Genomic DNA, 14870 nt, shown 5'->3' on the forward strand with positions numbered 1-14870 from the left:
TCTGTGTTGTGTTACTTTTATGATCAAAATATGTATCAAAGGTACCCATACAACTGTATAAAGTAATGTTATAAACATAAGACGTGAATAGGGGAAACATTACGTTAAATATTTGCACTATATTTTCATCTCGTATATCTGTGATAGAAATTCTCTTTGTTCTATAAACGTATTACTTTGATTGAATTTAGCATGAGTAGATGTGTCCAAAAGAGGGACGAAAGATACCAGAGCGGTAGCCAAACTCATAGAATAAACTGATAACGTCATGGCTAGAATAAAAAGACAAACCGACAAATAATAGTACAGAAAACACAACATAGAAAACTAAAGACTAAGCAACAAATGTATAGATCTTTTTACTTCTGATGTGTATTTTGAAGCTTTATACTGAGTAACCGTATTCAGCTTTAATGTGTCACCATATTTTGATGTTTTATGTTTGAGTGCATCCTTCGACGGAATAATATTGTTTGACTTCAATTGTAAGGCCGTATTTATACCAAACGTCTTGTACTGTTCATCTATTTACAAGTAGTTTCATGTAAAGAATATTGGTTTCAAATTAAATCTGTTTTGATAACCAGTACATGAATATGAAATTGTTGACACCAGTTAACAAAATTTACATGCAATTTACATGTACATCACATTGTATCAAAATACAAATATATCATTAAGGCGCAGACCAATTAAAACTTTTAAAATTGTGTTTTGGGATGCGTATTCTATACTTTGTTTTAAACTAATTTATGCTCTTCAACTTTGTATTGTTTAGCTTTATAACTATTTTGATATGAGCGTCACTGATGAGTCTTATGTAGACGAAACGCGCGTCTGGCGTACTAAATTATAATCCTGGTACTTTTGATAACTATTTACACCACTGGGTCGATGCCACTGCTGGTAGACGTTTCGTCGCCGAGGGTTTCACCAGCCCAGTAGTCAGCACTTCGGTGTTGACATGAATATCAATAATGTGATCATTTTTATAAATTTCCTGTTACAGAACTTTGAATTTTACGAAAAACTAAGGATTTCCTTGTCCCAGGAATAGATTACCTTAGCCGTATTTGACACAAATTTTTGGAATTTTGGATCCTTTATGCTCTTCAACTTTGTATTGTTTGGCTTTATAGCAATTTTGATATGAGCGTCACTGATTAGTCTTATCGTAATAAATTATAATCCTGGTACTTTTGATAACTATTAATTAAAATCTTTTTGAAGAAACTATTTGTTTTGAGCAGAAGTTAGAAAAATTGTTTGATTCCCTTTGTATTTGTACAGATAATCGATTTATTAATTTAAGGTAGGTTCTATAGATTTCATATTAACAAAAGCTTAATAGCGTAAAACAGACGAAAAGTCACAACAATGTGTGGACAAAACAAACAAAGCTACATAAATTGTAAAAAAACATCATAAACAGGGATACAGCAGTCAACATTGTAATATAATATTAATCACTATAAAGCAAACCGCTATGCCAGCAAAGAAATTTCTTTATTGTTTTTATTTTATTTTAACGGCAGTCATACAGGACCAAGCATCAATGTACATTGTTTGCCATGGGACTACGGTTATGATTTCACCGTAGATAAAATACCGCACTACTGTTACTGTACCACTGTGATCATATGTGTTCTCTCCGTTATGTTCAGCAGTGTATCCATATGCAATTTTATACGAGCCATCATTTATTGAAAAAAAGCCATTGTTTGTTTGACTTATTATCGATGCCGATACAAGGTATAAACCCTTTGTTGTTATTGTGAACTTTCCATTGCTTGTTACACTAGACATATCGACATTAAAGCTCGACCGTCTTAATGTAAATGGTATTGGTTGACCTGCTGATATTGTTGATCCATCACTCTTACCAATACAAGCCGTAAAACCAACTGAAAAAATATAAACCATTATCTTGTATAAGTTGAAATCAATTTCAATCATCTTAATTCGTACATTTTTTTTAAACAAGTATGCTTTACCTTTCTCCAATGAGTCATATTTATTTGTACTCGCTATAATTTCCCAAAATATTTAAATACATTAAATATGATACAAAATGGGCACTAACGAGGTTCCCGATTTGGGACAAACCAATTAATATGTGTCAGGATTAAAAGTTCATGAAAATAAATCAGTGCAAATTCAAAAAAGTAACCTATTGTTGATAACTTTTGAGCAAGTTCATAAAATGCGTTTTTCAAATTTTTATGATTGAATATTTGACAAAATTTTTTATATAACTGCAACATAAAGAAAAATTACAAAACAAATTTTAGATATTTCATATATTTTGGATAGTTTTGCGGTGTTTTGTATATAATATCATATTTTTTTTTATCATATGTAATAACTTCACTCGATTGCATTAGGGAGTGGTATTGGTTTCTAATAAATAAAAAAAAATGGCGAGTACATGTATAACTTGATATATATACTAGACAGGTACTATTGCTATAAATAGATAAACAATCATCCACATGTACTGTATATTGTGCAATATAAAAATAATATTGAATGATTTCAAATTGATATTTTACTCTTTAATAGTTGAAAAAGATTGAACGCTCGCAATTGATAGTTGTGAAACAAGTATTTTGGAAAAACCCAGATAGCCAACGTTTTGACTAATGCTGTAAAAAATTATATGCATTTATCGTATATGTAGCTGCATTAATGGTGAAAAGTTTGGCCCCTGTCACCTTAATCTGCCTCGGGTTGGACCTTCGTGAATAAATAAGATACTGAAATGAAATGATCATAATGTAATGCTCTTGGTGTACGGTCAAACCAAATATGGACAGCTGTCTGATCAAAAACGTGTTTTACTAGAGGCTTTAAGAGAAGTTGATTCTGAAGCGATAATCAACTAGAGACATATACGCGCGTTGATTGTGACATTTTTCGAAACCACTATTTAATGTTCAATCCAAGATGGCAGACGACACCAAATCTACGTTTTGGGAAAACAGGGAAAACAGGCGGAAGATATTACAGAGCATTCCAAATTTATAAGTCGAAATAATTTCATCGTGTATATAATCTATGATCAATCTGCTTTATTTCATACATTTCCCAGAGCATTGACATTACCGTGTTTCTCGTTTGAATCAAGACGACTGAAAGCTCTACTGATGTCTGAGGAAATTGAGTTCTGACGACTTTTTACATGGTTTGTGTCGGAACGAATCGAATTGTGCTCTTCCTCTAAATGGTGTACCTTGTCGTCGACAATAGAAACTAAAACAAAAGACATTGAAAGGATTATAATACAACTTTTGATTTAATCTTAAACAAATAGTCCCCGTTGTTGGTGACAGTCCTATTTAAAAGAACAATTATGTACCAATAATAAATTGGAGGCAAGGAAAGCTTATGTTCAATTAATTATATTAGCTGCACTCCTCAAACAATTATAGATCATTGATTATTGTCATTTTGCTTTGTTTGTTAGTAGTTATCAAAGGTACCAAGATTATAATTTAGTACGCCAGACGCGCGTTTCGTCTACATAAGACTCATCAGTGACGCTCATATCAAAATATTTATAAAGCCATACAAGCACAAAGTTGAAGAGCATTGATGATCCAAAATTCCAAAACGTTGTGCCAAATACGGCTACATTACCTATTCTAGCACCGGACTCTGACTTCTTTTAAACTTTGTTTTACTATATGTATTTATGTGTGTTTGTTTCTTTTACACTAGATGTGGAATTGAAGGGATGATATCTCACAAAACAAGTTTAATGCCGCTGCATATTGAACGCCTTTCCTAAGTAAGGCACCTCTTGCATTTGTTAGTCTGATGGGATATTTAAATTTGGTTCCTTTGTATAATTGTGAATGCTGCTGAACAAGTATACGTTATTGTTAAGGTGACAGCTGCAGCCATCTTCAGGTGAACGATTTTATTGCTGCGTCAAAAACCAAATGATGGCTTAAACAATTTTTCTGTTCTTTGTTCAGGTTGTAGTCTTTTGAACAATCGTGGTACGGTCGTGGCGACATCAGGACGTAGTAAAAGCGTAGCGAGATCGTAGTTAGGTCGTGATATTATCGCAATGGTCGCTGTACTATCGTAGCGAGAGCGTAGCAAAAGCGCGATTTTAGTCAGACAGATTGCACTACGATCTCACAGCGACGTTCATACAACCTCACGACGACCATCACATTCTAGCACGCTCGTATCGTCCTCGTCACGTTCGTCACACGACCTGACTATGTCTTTCAACGACTATTTCGAGTTTTACCCATGCTCATTGTCATTGTCACATAAAACATATAAAATCTCTCCATGTTTTGTTTGTTTGAATGTAAATTTGACCTTATGTCCATAATTTCAAACAGCTCAACCATGCTTGACACAACTTGGGTCAATATCTTTAATTGTTTTTATATAGGCGGTAATGGTAACGTTTTTTCCTCTAGCTCAGTCCATATCGTAAAATTGGATATGTATGATAGCTCGTTTCGAAGCTGTGACATTTTCACATATGTGGTTAAATTTTCGGGGTACGAAGTGAGATGACTTTTTCTGTAAATTATCATACCCGGAACATCCTTTCGTGATGCGGCTTCTTGTGGTAAAAAATCCCCTTTTTAACACAACAAGTTCTTTGAAAATGTAATACTTTGAACACATTAAATAGCTCTATAGTTTTTACACATTTATTCTATGTTCCTCTGCTTTCCTAATCACCACACATGGTTAAGCTCAGTCATTTGTAAAAAAATAGAAAATGTCCAATATCACTATACAGAGATTTTTTACTTGACTTGTGAGTTCCTCATTTCGAGGCCCAATAGGGATATCGTCCCATCTGAATCATTCCCACTATTGTTCAATAAAATATCATCCTTTGATATTGATGGATCAGCAAAATATTGTGATTCAGGTTGGACTGGTTGATCAAATCTCTACTGGATCAGAATTCGTATCAGAGGTTCATCTGACTCTACCTCTACTGGAACCCTACCATCACGCCCACTGGTGATCTGGTAGATTTTGGTGGCTTTCCTGTTATGCTTTCGAAATTCTACGTATTAATGACGATAAGATAATGGGGCAGCATTTACATGGAACATGATTTTGATGTTTCTGTTGAGAGCGTAATTAGATCGCGATATGAACGTTATAAGATCGTAGAATGATTGTAAATAGAGTGTGCTATAATCGCAGAATAAACGTGGTATGATCGTGTTGCAATCGGATAGATCGTGATATGATCCTATTGAGAACGTGATGGGCGTCGTAAGATCGTGATAATCGCAGTGAGGTCACATAATAAGCGCGGTGACAACGAGGTATACCCGTAGCGGAATGTAAATGATGGTTCTCTTACAATATTTTAGAATGCACGGATACGAACGGTATAATTTGTTCATATACACATTTTGATTTAATCTATAATAAATCTTACTTTCGTGTTTCGTTACTTAAATTACCTCACCTTTTTGTTCATTAACAGATATTCTCTTGACAGCCAAATCAATGTTTGATGTCACTGATGCTTGGAATGTTTTTAAAAGTTGGACATCGTCTTGGTTGCCAGCCAGTTGAAATTCCAAAGTCTTCAATTCATCTTTAACTTCTGCTGTGAAATTATCTTTAAAAAAATATAAAAAAAATACCTCCCACAATACAATCATATTAAAAAAACACCATTTAATAAGTTAGTGAGGGAATAAAAAAAATCATCATAAATCATTGCCATAAATTACATTAGACATTGACATATCTTTAGAAAATGATCATCAGAGAAATACGGAGAAAACGGTCAGCGCAGATTAAAGATGTTCGTTACTTTATACGCCTTTTGAATGTCTGTTATAAGTTGATAGTCTATATATATTTAAAGGAACTAAGAATACAGAAAAGGGAAGGTTCCGTGTTCTTGTTTTCGAAATATTTGATTTGTTAACTTGGCTATAAATAATTCTCTTTTGATTTTTTATACATTTAACAATTGCACCTTTTAAAAAAAAACTATGAATAATAAAAACACGTGTTAATCAGAAAAAAATGTAATGGCAATTCATGGAAAATCACATAGGATTTCGAATATCTGGTACGATTTCAAAAACACTAGAAGCGAAAATCCCTCTTGTGAACTCTGGAATTTCTCGCTACATTGAAGACCCATTGGTGGCATTCGGCTGTTGCTGCTCTATGGTCGAGTTGTTGTCGCATTGACACATTCCCCGTTTGTTAGAGGCTGACAAGATAGGGGAAACAATGTTTTCATAAGAAAGCTTCATTAGCAGCTTTCAAGGATTCGAGGCAAAATAGAATTATTTTATAAACGATAGAAATATAGTTTTTTTGGGAATGGTTTCTTTAATTGAGATTAAATTGTTTAGCATTTTAGGCTGTCACGAATTGGGGTTTTACAAAAATGAATTCAATATTTCTTTTTATCAAGAGTATATTAAACATATGTTTTCAACTCTAGATCTTGTTTCGAAGAGGGATATACACTTCGTTTTGATGACGATGATTTTTATACAATTTATCTATCTGGATCTTGGAACGAGACCACAACATCTTTACTACCGATTCAAACACGATATATAACAAAATAAATCATTCCGTATTCTATATCTTTTGTAAATTCAAGTAAACATTATTCTAACATAACCTTTTCATCATTTTTAAATAGATAATATAAAGTTAAGAAGATGTGGTATAATCGCCAAGATAACTACTTGTACATACGCATGCACATTGAAAATAGCCTATTTTTAATAATGAAATCGACGACTGCGGCCCTTCATCTACTTATTACAGAAATACCGTTTACACCGGTTGAAATCTTAGGAATAGAGGAACAAATGGAATATTGTCAATGTATGCCACAATGTCGATTACGGGGGACCTCAATGCTACAATTGGCGTAAAAATTATACACTAGCTTGTTATAGAGATACATATTGTGCCTTTTGCAATTTTATTATTAATAATTTAAAAGTGTGTTTCTATATGTCTTATGAATTGATTCCACGACTTAATGTCGAAAATAAAAATTACTTTATTATTGTGCTCTTTCTAATAAAATATTGAATTGCATTGAATTGAAATGAATTGAGTGTATGAACTATCATGATCAACATCTTTAAATGATATCAAAATGATTTTACCTTTTTCTTCTTTTGTAGAGATTACTGATTCTTTATAAAGTTTCAATTGTTGCACGTCTGTAATTAATTCTTGTTGCTGTCTTCCTAATTGCCTCACTTCAGCGACGATCTCAGACGTTAAATTACCTTTAATGACAGGGGGAAAATAACATTTTAATAAATGCAGGAAAAGTGTTATATTCTATATGAATTCAAATATTTTACATTTGACTGCCCTAGTGTTTTTTCTTCTCTATTTGAAAAGTCCACTTTCCTTTTAGTTTATCTTGTTCAAAATATAAACCTAACATTGTATGACATTGCCTGTATCCAGGTACCTTCATAAAAGAAATAAAACATTCCCAACGTTTTATCGTATTTCTGTCTTACAACAATCATGTTATTTTATTGGTATTTATGGTGTTTAAATATTTTTTCTGCCGGAAATAATGTTATACCATACATTGTATAATTTATAATGAACAACTAATGTTAATGCTTTAACTCATTGTGAACGTTTTCAGATCTTGCTTGCTTAAGAGATTGAATTATTGCAGACTACAGATAGAATGTTGCTATGTCGATGTCTTTAATCTTTTTTTCGATTGCTGTCTGCCACTTTTATTAAAATTTCTGGAACATAACGACGTTTATAACAGATTACATCCAAGATTATTAATCCTTATTGATTTACAATTCGCAACAGAAATCAATATTTTTATAGACTTGGGTTTTTAATCCATTTTTTTTTTGTTTTGATAATTTTGAGTGACGAAAATCAGATACGAAATGATGATACCCTGGTGTCGCCACTACAATTGTCAATTCGTGACTGAAACAATATTTAGTGTAGAATTAGTTTACTTTTTGTGATGTTTTTGAGGCACATATTCTTTTAAAAGTGTGTTCAGTAGACTACTGAAATTGAGAATGGAAATAGGGAATGTGTCAAAGAGACAACAACCCGACCATAGAGCAGGCAACAGTCGAAAGTCACTAATGGGTCTTTAATGCAGCGAGAAACTTGCGCACCCGGAGGCGTCCTTCAGCTGGCTCCTAAACAAATATGTATATTAGTTCAGTGATAATGGACGTCATACTAAACTCCGAATTGAATTATACACAAGAAACTAAAATTAAATATGTTTTTTCATAACTTTATAATCTCCCTTTAATTTCTTTGATAACTTTTGTTATTAGTTCTAGTATTTGTTTTCTTACTGCAACTATTTGTCATACCTGATCTTTCATTTTCCTCTATTGCACGAGTTTCCATTTCGTTTTGTTGATTCTTCATTTGGTTTATATCTCTGTTCATAATGTCAATCCTGTTATCCAAAACTAAACTTTCTAAAACAAAAAAATCTATTTTTTTAGCCTCTTGTTAATCAGCAAAAGGACGTCTAATGGTTCTATCATGGAATTAAGGGTTCTTCAACCAACAATAAATTATCTCCGATAAATAGCCAAATTGTGCGATAAGTTGATCAATCAATTGCAAATAATCAAGATAATACATCTGAATACAATTTCTACCTTTTATAATCTAAAGAAAAATATAGGAGAACAATATTGTTATAACTTAAAAAACAACAACCCAGGAACCAAAGACTTAGGATAATCAAAAATGGTACTCCTTAACCCTTCACAAAATTAAAAATTAAATTATCACACAACCAACGTTACACATGGAAAACAACCGTTAAATCCTGACTTTTAAAATGCATTTCCCTAGGAAAATAATAGATTTTACAACTAGCATGAACTTCCAATTATATAACAGTTGTTTAATAGTTCCGCTGTATTGATGAAAATGGGAACAAAATGAGCAACATTAACAGACATTATTGGCTAAATTGATAATACTAATAAGTACCAGCAGTCAAAAACTGCGTGGATATATACTATGAAATACAACACAACTGTCTAGAAACACCAACAAAAAGTTAATGTAGTAAATAGTACATATAGTACATATAGTACACATAATTTAGCAAATGAATCTTACCAAGACGCCAACAAAAAATGATTGTAGTTGATGGAACATGCCGTAAATAAAAAGATAATGCCATACTCGAATACAATTTTGATAAACAGTACAAATTGAATAAAATATAAAAACAGTAGCAAACAAAATGAAACAATTCTAAATACTTCTTAAAATTGTTGTATTCTTGTCTCTCGATTTTGCTAATGAGCCTTGTCTATATGTCTTTTTTTATGTTGACATATTTGTTTGTTTTACAGTCATAAAGATTATAACACAGTGTTGTCTGCTGTGTCCCTATTTTGAAATTTTTACCTATTATGTATGTTTGTTTTGTTTGCATATTGTTGTCAATATAATGTACTATAGAACTATTTTACGTGGTAAATTTCAGAAAAAAAAACTAGCTGGTCTTTTTCAATGATATTTAAAATGTGATTATAAATGATTATTTCAAGATAATTTCAAACGTTCTTAAAAAGTAGAATAACAAAAACAAAAATACCGAACTAGGAAAATTCAAAACGAAAAGCTCGTATTCAAATTGCAAAATCAAAAGTTCAAACATATAAAACGAATGGATAACAACTGTCACATTATTTTTTAGGATGTACACGATTTCTACGCTGATGGTACATTCAAGTGGAGTCGTCGATTGATTTCATGTCGACATGTGGTGCGTTCAAATGGTCTAAAAGTGGTACCGGTAACGATTTCGTGCATTTCCCTCCCTTGCATGTATCATTATTCTCACATGATATATTGCTTATTATCAGACAAAATAGAATTACACCTATTTTATAAAACATAATATTCCATTTGAAATTTCCCATATGCAGTGTATGCAGCCCTGCTCAGAAATACGTTTACCAATTTTATCTAATGACCTTTATATATTTATATTAGATCAAATTCAGGATGCAAACAAGTGGTTAATTTTATTTACATTGCAAACATTAAACAGAAAAAAATGTTTGAAGATGTTGTAAACGGAAATTATTTTAAGTGTTTACACTTAAATCTAATATCAATCTTATTTTATCCGAGATTCTTCCTCACAACTTATGCATTTATTGTCGCCTATGAATGAATAGATACTACCGCTTTCCCTGAAACAGTTAGGTGCAATATAAGAACATTATTATTCTGTTTTGAAGCCAAATGATATCAAGTCAATAGTCATTTTACTTAAAATTTGTAAAAAAAAAATATAGAAACCTTTTCCAATAATTCTCAGTAAAATTTTTCAATCTGTTACAAAAAATAATATCATTGATATACACACTGCAGTTTTTCATGACAATAATTTTGTGTATACCCTACCATGCGATCAAAGACCACCTAATTATAATATGACTTCCTTCACCTGCCTTGGGTACATAAAAGGTCAACTGATAACCGGGAAACGCAATACTTTTGTTTACCTTTTAGGTGAAATTGGGTGCAGATAAAAACACTTTCACAGCTTATTGTACATTGAATTTAGCTGCCTCATACTTACATGTATTATTAACACGGTGTGACTTCCACATTTTAAGATAAAAACCATTTGACTTCTTACTGATGAAGAATATTAGTTATCTGAAATATTTAACATTTGTTCATGATTTTATCTTTTTTTGATTATGTTGTACCCTTTTAGACTTGCTTTTTATATTATTCCAGACGTGTTTCACTTTCACAGGTGATCCAATGAATGGATCTGTCGTAGAGTAATATTCAGACTAACTATTAAAATAGCTATTTCTGTGAACATATGATCCTTTACTACAGATATTCAGCTAATCAAAGTGGTCACAGTGATGGTAATGCTGTAGCGATAATACACGTAGTATTCCTATTAGATGTTACGTGTCTCATTGAAATTTTTTCATTTACGATAGCATAATACTCTCGTATCAGGCAGAGAATGTTGACCTCATCTATAAACATTTAGTTATTGTTTTTGAATCTGATACGCACTATTTCAATTGAAATATGTTCAAATATGTGTATATTGAGAAAGTGTATTTCAGATTCAAGCACTGTATGCCAGAAAACGAAATACTATTTCTGTACTTTTATTTTTCTGTAACAAAAACATTAATCGCCTAATTTATTTTTACCTTACCGTACTAATGACGGCTAAAAAGGTGCACTTAAAAACAATCATTTTTGGTTTAAATCTTTTATTATTATTCGTGTTTTACTGTCCATTATAAATTGTTATATGAGAAGCATACAATATACGTGGTTAATGCAGCCTTTGACAATTCCATAATAAAGTAAGGCAACAAGATATAATTTTCTTCGTTTTTTTTTTTAATTTTCAGACCAAAATCACGGGTGTCATTCGGTTTAACGAGAGAAATGATCGTGAAAGAATATCTAACGGCGGTCAAGTATTGAGAGACGATCGTGAAAGTTCTGGTAACGGATCGTGAAAGACATTTAATCGAGAAGACATATAAAAGGTCAATACATATTCTAATTTAATTAATTACACAGACAAATTTACGACAAAATAAAACTGTCTGTCAAAATGGTTCAACATTATGATCCATATGTGAGAATATCCAGTTTTAAAAGTACATAGTTATTACAAAACAACAAAAGGCAGATTGCTTCTCGACATTTCAATGACATAAAAAATGTAAACAAACATGATTTTTTCTCAAATTCGATTAGAAAAACTACTTTAATACGAATAAGGGCATTCTATTTGAATTAATCAAATGGTTCTCATAGTTATTTTGTATAAACATAATCTGAAACTTGGTAAATAAAGAACTATTTACACAAAAATTGATTTTGCGGATCGTGAAAGATCACGTACCGCATTTTTGAAGATCGTGAAAAGGATCGTGAAAGATCTGATGCTACGAAGACGTTCAAATTATTTTTCAATTATATCACAATTAATATTTGTTATTGGTATTGAGAAAAGCTATTTAGATCAACATCCTCCATAGCTTTAAGCTTTTCAAAGTATTAATTTTTTCAGAAAATGAAATGTAAAATAGTTGGATGATTGTAGGATGAAGCTTTTTATTGTCATGTGAAGTACTCACTTATCACGAGTTGTAGGATACCCACATTTTGTATATTGGATCCTATAAATTACATGTCCATCAGACAGGATTGACCTGACCCCGAATTTGCCTCATTTCATGGATGAAGATTCATTTTTGTGGTCAAGTCCGTATCGCGGATTCGTTAAGCTTTAGGATAACTGTCTGTTGTTATGATTGTGAGGTGTACATTTTCTGCAAGGTTTCAAATAACATCGAACTCATTATCATACATCATTCGACAATGCTCGTTTAATGTTGTCTAGCCTTTAGGATATATACCTGTATGCTATAGCGCCATGGTACTTCGTGTATGGTGTACATGTCTGTCTGCATGTTTCATATATGACCATGATGACGTCAATTGTATTTGATATATTGTATGATAGTAAGATGTCTATGTCTGGCTGTCGGTCAGGGTTCATATACTATTGACCTTATGTTTCGAATTAATTGGCCAAGCATAACTTTTACATTTGTCAGTTTTAAGGCACTGTAAGGATCGGAACACATTTATTTGGTCTACGGGATATTTGTAGAGATCTGCATGTCATTGTTCATCTGACCTTGCACTCTTTTTATGAACCATTGACAATCATAATTTAAAAAAAAAAGAAGATGTGGTATGATTGCCAAAGAGACAACTATCCAAAAGAGACCAAAATGACACAGACATTGACAACTATAGGTCACCGTACGGTTTTCAACAATGAGCAAAGCCCATACCGCATAGTCAGCTATAAAAGGCCCCGACATGACAATGTAAAATAATTCAAACGAGAAAACTAACGGCCTTATTTGTATAAAAAATGAACGAAAAACAAATATGTAACACATAAACAAAAGACAACCACCGAATTACAGGCTCCTGACTTTGGACAGGCACATTACATAAATAATGTGGCGGGGTTAGACATGTTATCGGGATGCCAACCCTCCCCATAACCCGAGACAGTGGTATAACAGTACAACATAAGAACGAACTATAAAAATCAATTGAAAAGGCTTGTCTCATCAGATGGACAAAAATACATTAAGCGCATTAAGCGCATTTGACACTTCTAGTAAAACCCTTGATATTATAGACGTTCCAAAAATTAACTAGCATAAGTAAAGCAGACGAGACATTACAGCATTTGCGCTCTGGTATTCTATAGTCTGTAGTATATAGTTAAATCAATCCACAAAATCTGAGTTGTATATACAGAACTGAAGAAAGTACTGTTGCACAAAATGTTGGTTATCGTTCAATCTCAAATTACTCATGAAAGATGCCTGAATTGCACTTGACCGATTCTCAGAGCTGAATCTTTCAAACTTATTTAGAGATGTTTTTAGTTGTTGTTTTTTTTTAACTTTCGAGGTAAAGTGTTGAATAAAAAAAATAGCTTTAATGTTCATCCTTATCAAAATAGTTACAGTCTTCAAAGATTCTGACCTAGAATTTTCATTAAATGTCTTTCACGATCCGTTACCAGAGCTTTCACGATCGTCTCTCAATACTTGACCGCCGTTAGATATTCTTTCACGACCATTTCTCTCGTTAAAGCGAATGACACCCGTGAAAATCTATAGGACATTTGAAATATGTAATCATGCTCAACGTTTTGTAAATGTATTGTCATAACAAACCTAGCCAGTTCTCTCCTCATACGTAGTGGAATCACTCATTTCAATTTAAAGTACAAATATAAAGAATTATTAACAATTTTCTCTCATGTTACAACGTAATATGACCTGCTCTGGCTTAACTACCGGAAACTATTAACCTACATAAAGTATTTATATAAAACACAAAGACATATATTTATGTATGGATCTCTGAATCAATAAAATAATCCTAAATAAGTTTCTTTACTATTATTCTTTGAAAACATAGAAAATGGGTATACATAGATTCGCTCAAAGTTTTATTTTAGTAATTATTTAAACTGGAAATTTGCATTGTCAATTTTTTTTTATTTCATAAATTCACCGAACATTCGAGCACACACATCACATCTACGACAAAAGATATAACAACGACAATAGATAAAACAACTCCTTCAACAAATATGCATGACCATTCTAGCCTTCTCGAATCTCATCGTGAGTTCTCGCCTGATATTTGATGTGTCTCTCTCTCAGTTTTAGTTTGTAACCCGGATTTGTTTTTCTCTCTCACTTGATTTATGAATTGCGAACAGCGGCATACTACTGTTAACTTTATTGGTTTCCAAAGTGTAGTAAATACTATTTTTTTTAACAACTATAAATCGCACGAGCAAGCTTTGAAAATTTGGTTGAAATGTTTGCTTCCAAAATGTCGTATTTGCACTTTAACTCTTTTTCTGAATGGTTGTGAAAGAAAAAATGGACATAAATGGATAACAAAAACTTTAACCTTGTTTTCACAGAAATTAAGAAACGTAAAATGTTTTGATTCCAAAACCATTAATACGGCATTATACAATTTTCAAGTCTATTGGAAATATTTTGAAAGCAAACCTTTTCAAGCAATTGAGAATGGCTATTTTGTCACATGTCTTACATTGTATTTCAAATTATTGGTTTGATTTCCTCTTGCAAGCTGGTTTATGTGGGAAATAGTTTGATCGCTATTTTGTGCATTTGTCCGTTGGTCTTTTTTTTTTGTGATAATCATTCATGCCATGCTACTCGCTTGAGATGAAAAATTATCACAAAGGAGGCAGTGGCGTTGCT

At 32.2% G+C, this 14870-nt stretch overlaps 1 long non-coding RNA gene across 1 annotated transcript; it reads right to left on the bottom strand.

Annotated features, from left to right (window-relative positions):
• Positions 1–1487: 1487 nt before the first annotated feature.
• Positions 1488–8482, bottom strand: LOC143075375 (uncharacterized). The gene is made up of 5 exons (XR_012978297.1): positions 8370–8482; positions 7152–7277; positions 5465–5620; positions 3106–3252; positions 1488–1904 (listed from the first exon to the last, which is right to left on the bottom strand). It is a non-coding gene; the product is annotated as an uncharacterized LOC143075375 (long non-coding RNA).
• Positions 8483–14870: the final 6388 nt, after the last annotated feature.

Source organism: Mytilus galloprovincialis, chromosome 5, assembly GCF_965363235.1.
Source record: "Mytilus galloprovincialis chromosome 5, xbMytGall1.hap1.1, whole genome shotgun sequence".
NCBI lineage: Eukaryota > Metazoa > Mollusca > Bivalvia > Mytilida > Mytilidae > Mytilus > Mytilus galloprovincialis.